The sequence below is a fragment of the Mesoplodon densirostris genome, chromosome 5 (genome assembly GCF_025265405.1).
Source record: "Mesoplodon densirostris isolate mMesDen1 chromosome 5, mMesDen1 primary haplotype, whole genome shotgun sequence".
Lineage (NCBI taxonomy): Eukaryota > Metazoa > Chordata > Mammalia > Artiodactyla > Ziphiidae > Mesoplodon > Mesoplodon densirostris.
The window spans coordinates 134,331,061-134,336,108 of NC_082665.1; the positions used below are offsets into that span (position 1 = coordinate 134,331,061).

The following is a 5,048-nucleotide window of genomic DNA, read 5'->3' on the forward strand; positions in this document are numbered from 1 at the left end:
CTGGATTGGGCAAAGTCTGTGATATAATAGGACTGGTCGACTCTGTGACACAAGGGTCTTGAAACAACCCATGAGTAAACCTGGTATGATAAGCAAGTGTTTGCCAAGGTGAGCAGACTCTTGTCTCTGTTAATTATCTGTGGGAATTTCCTGAAGCAAACAGTGAAGTTTTTTCTTTTTTAATTGGTTTATAGCTTTATCTTTCCCAGGCAAAGTTTCCTGGAACAAACAACTAATTCATGTTGACATAGCTGATCTATAATCTTTTTTTTTTTTTTTAAGATGTTGGGGGTAGGAGTTTATTAATTAATTAATTTATTTTTGCTGTGTTGGGTCTTCGTTTCTGTGCGAGGGCTTTCTCTAGTTGTGGCAAGCAGGGGCCACTCTTCATTGCGGTGTGTGGGCCTCTCACTATTGCGGCCTTTCTTGTTGCAGAGCACAGGCTCCAGACGCGCAGGCTCAGTAGTTGTGGCTCATGGGCCTAGTTGCTCTGTGGCATGTGGGATCCTCCCAGACCAGGGCTCGAACCCGTGTACCCTGCATTAGCCACTGCGCCACCAGGGAAGCCCTCTTTTTTTTTTTTTAAGTGACAAACAATCTTTTTATTGTTCGCTGAAAAATACAGGTCTGGAAAGAGTTTATTGCATTGTGTATTGAATACAAGGTCTGATATTGCAAGGTATATATGACATAACAGTATAACTTATATGAAATGCTACATATTGTCCATAAAGACAGTGCCCACCCCTCTAAACACTAAATTTAATGGAATGAAGTCTTATTAAATGAGAAATACAATATGAACATTGCAATCATAAACAAAGTGCACTAAGCAAAGAACTTTAAAATAGTTTTCTTGTGACATCTTCTTTGTCTACCTGGAGTTAGGAATGGTGGAGCCTTGGTTTCCCTGGAGACATCAGGCCCACTCTAACTGCCAGTCCCTGTCTTGGGGCTAGTTTGAGGCAAGTGGGAAGAATACCAGGTAGAAGGCAGATTCTATCATGACTGCTTGTACCACACCAACTCTACGGATATGAACATCTAGCACTTTTGAGGTGTATCTTCCACTCTGAGCAAATACTGAAATGTGCTTGAGAACAAAAATAAAACATTGGGAACAAAAGCCACTTTCTATAGAGTCTGCAAATACCATTTATTCCTTTTAGCCATGTTTTCATGAAGATGCTCTAAAAGAGGCTGCTACTACTAAATTGCCAGTCAGGCAGGCCAGGATCAAGGGTAACAAAACTTCTCCAGTTACAACTACTAATTCACATGGGTTAAAATACAAATTTATTAGGGATCCAAAATCAATCTCTATTATTCCTGTGGCAACATAGTCAAGGGCTGCAATGACATTCACATTCCAAGGTCAGCTTGGAATATAGCCACATTTCCCTCCAAACTGAGAAAGCCCTGTGTAGAGGAGAACATACAAGATTACCACCACCACCTCCTCTCCAAACAGCATCAGGGCATGGAAAGCTCATCACAGATAACAAATGCCAAAAATAAAAATTAAAATTAAAAAAGCACATCTCAATATATCCACAGCAACAGAGGAAGACTACTCTCCCCCGGTCTTCCTTGGCACAGGCAAAGCAGGACTGTTTGCAGCAATAGTGCCTAAGCTGACTACGGCCACGCTCGCGAGAGAAATAAGGATTACAAGATTTCTCTATTCCCAGGTAATCAAGGATTATCAAATAATTTCCGGAACTAAGCCAATAGTCTCACCAGCAAAGAAAATTTTCTTCTTGCCCAAGATGTTTTTATAAATGAGATTTCCCAATATCCCAGATTCTTTACTTAATATTAAACTACTAATGCACCAAGGACATCCTCAGAGCTCAAGCAGGAGTAATATTAATATTCTCAGATTTTTCTAGACTTTGCAGATCCACAAATATTTTATCACACTATACACTTAAGAGATTTGTAAGTCAACAGCAATAAACCAACTCTACATTTTTCTTATTCTGTTTATTAAAGAACACCTCGCTCCAATAGGAATGAACCCCAGTTCAGTGGGTATCTTGTTCCCCTCAGCTCTACAAAGTAAATTTACTGTTCAGTCTCCATGTCCTGGACGCTTGTATGACTCACCTAGTCTAAAGAAAATCTTGTATAAAAGTGGAAAATTGCATACCCCAGAGGTAGCATTGGTATTAGTGCTGAAATAAACTTTAGGGGAATAACTATAATTGCTTATGGGACCGTTTACAGTCTTGCTAGAAACCCTACTCCTCCTGAACCCCTAGATTGAGAAATTCGAGTAATTTAAACATGAGAGGGGATTTCATTGATAAAGGTCTAGTTTGCATCACAGGTTCTGGTCCATGGAAAGATGTGCGTCTAGCCCAAAATACTGGCCACATCCATTTTAAACATGTCCATTATTCTTCCCCACCACAGTATTGTCAAATTTCTTCTGCCCCTTATGTCACTGGTGAGCCCTCTCATTGCTGCTTCTATTTCTTTGGGCTGTTCTACTGCACATGTGCGATTCACTTAAGTTCTCACTTTAATGTATAGGGAATTTCCATTTCACATCATCAGCTCCCTAAAAACCATCAACTTGGAACAACTTCTAATTAGAAAAGGCACAATTCCTTTTTATAAAGAAATCCAAAATGTTGTCTGGAGGATGAAAAAACATCTTAGATATTCCTATAAAATGAACGCTTTATCTGCTACCAAAACCCAGAGACATTTACTGGATCTAAAGATTACATGGATTATGTAAAAGCATGAACATGGCAGTTTAAGACGTATTTTCAATTTTCCACTATACTATTTGGGCAGAAGCACTAGTCAGTATTACCGGAGCAAACTCAAAGTGGCAACACCACCCTATTGGCTTGCTTTCCTCCTGCTTTCAGTAAACTTCCACCAGCTCCAGTGAAGCCTGTCCCAGGGTACTTCACTCAGCCACCTGCAGAGCTGCTCAGAGATGCAACTAGCACTCAGTGAGTAAACACTGCTTTGGGGCAGACCCAGGAAAGACTTACAGAAGATGCACAAAAATTCTTGGTTGTATAATATCTTCCCAGGAAGTCAGAAATAATTGGTTTTTAGTTAAAGAAACTGAAATCTATGCTCAAAAACAATGTAATGCCTCAAAAAAGCAAAATCGAGAAAGGAAAACTATAGAAAATACAGCTTAATAATAAAAAGCTTACTTACTTCGGTTAAATTATCATAGTCGGTGCAATTTATTATTGTAGTTAGAAGCACAGCCTACCATGTTCTCATAAAACAGTACTAGTGAAGTACGAGAAAACAGTTCACAGAGATGACAGCCCTTTAGCCTTTTGTGACTTCAGAACCTAAAAAGACAAAGGCCAACTAGGACTTCTATTTGACATTCAGCAAGTTACTTGCTCAACACAAACTGAGTCAGGAGATAGCTAAACATCTCATTCTTATTTACTTATGGTGTTCTCAGAAAGTTCCTATTTGGACGTGGAGAGTTCTCAACCTGGCTGCACATCGGAGTTTTATCGAAGAAGCTTTAAAAAAAATTACCAAATGACCAGACCAATTAAATCTGGAGGGTGGAGCCCAGAACATTTGTCGTTATGTTTTCCCAGGTGATTCCAACTTGCAGCCAGGCTGCACACCACTGATGTATCCCTTTCAGAAAGCCGTTGCATGAAAGCCATATCGTATCTAGATAGTACTGTTTATTCTAAATTTCACCAGGAAAATGTACTTTTAGAAGAAGACACAGTTGCGCTTCTTCTAAAGGCTCCGCTTACTGTTTCAGAAGCGCCGGTCCTTGGAGGTTATCTGGAGCACTGCTTGAAGAGGAGGGAGTCCTAGTCTTGGCAGAGAAGGCAGAGTTTCAGGATCCTGCAGAAATAAAGAATGTCCAGACGCCCGTGAGCACCAGGATGATGTATGCCGACACCAGCTTTAATCCATAACGAGGATTTACGAAGCTCAGGGCTGACACCAGCAGATAGGGGAGAAGAACTACAAGGAGGGCGTACCATTTTTCTTCTCACAGGCATCCAAACACACAGTGTCCCAGAACACGTGCAGCTATATGACCACCAGCGTCATGGAAGCTGAATTTAGGAAGCACTGGGTAGGGTCTCCATGAATGCCCACCGTGCCCGGACCCAAAGAGTCAGACAGGGTATTTACAAAGGAAAAGACTCCACTCGTGATTCCAAAGCCCAAACCAGAAACATAAGCCATTAATCGCATAGAAGGTGCTATCTCCCCTGGGTTTATACTCTTCAAGCCCAAACGGGCTTTTAAAAAAAAGTTTATAATATGCAAAACGGCACATTTCTTGGATAAGGACTGAGACTAACACTCCAAAGATCAGCAGATATTTCTGTATTGGTCCATCTTTGTCGTCAGCAATGGTTGCTACCATGAACCAAACAAGGGAGTAAAGCAGCAGAGACACCAACCTGAAGGAAGCTCCAATGACGGGGAAGATGATGCGCAATGGCGGTGGCGATGGTGAAAATGCAGAGGGCGAGCGCAGGCGCAAAGGTAAGGAAGGCGCAGCCAAGAACACGGCCGCCGTCATGGCAACCGCGGAAGCCGGTCCGGGGCCCTCAGCTGATGTATATTCTTAATTAAGCCATGTTAAGGCAGATGGTCTCGGCATTCAGACCTTTTAATTACTGTCACCCTTAAATACTTTGGGATATTATGTGTCTCAATAGTTTCCAAGAACAGGTTTTGAAAAGGAGAGAGGATGAGGGTATAAAGCCTGAGGAGAGAGAAGCAGCACTATTTTTTTTTTTTTTTTAATGCGGTACGCGGGCCTCTCACTGTTGTGGCCTCTCCCGTTGCGGAGCACAGGCTCCGGACGCGCAGGCCCAGCGGCCATGGCTCACGGGCCCAGCAGCTCCGCGAAATGTGGGATCTTCCTGGATCCCGTGTCCCGTGCATCGGCAGGCTCCCAACCACTGCGCCACCAGGAAAGCCCGAGAGAAGCAGCACTACTGATAAAGGGTAGCCTGGGCAGCATGGAGAAAATGAGGGTGACAGGAATAAACTTACGTTTGTACAATTGTGTT

The 5,048-nt window shown here is 42.3% G+C and overlaps 1 pseudogene; it reads right to left on the reverse strand.

Annotated features, from left to right (window-relative positions):
• Positions 1–3,791: 3,791 nt before the first annotated feature.
• Positions 3,792–4,552, reverse strand: LOC132491312 (gamma-secretase subunit APH-1B-like; annotated as a pseudogene).
• Positions 4,553–5,048: the final 496 nt, after the last annotated feature.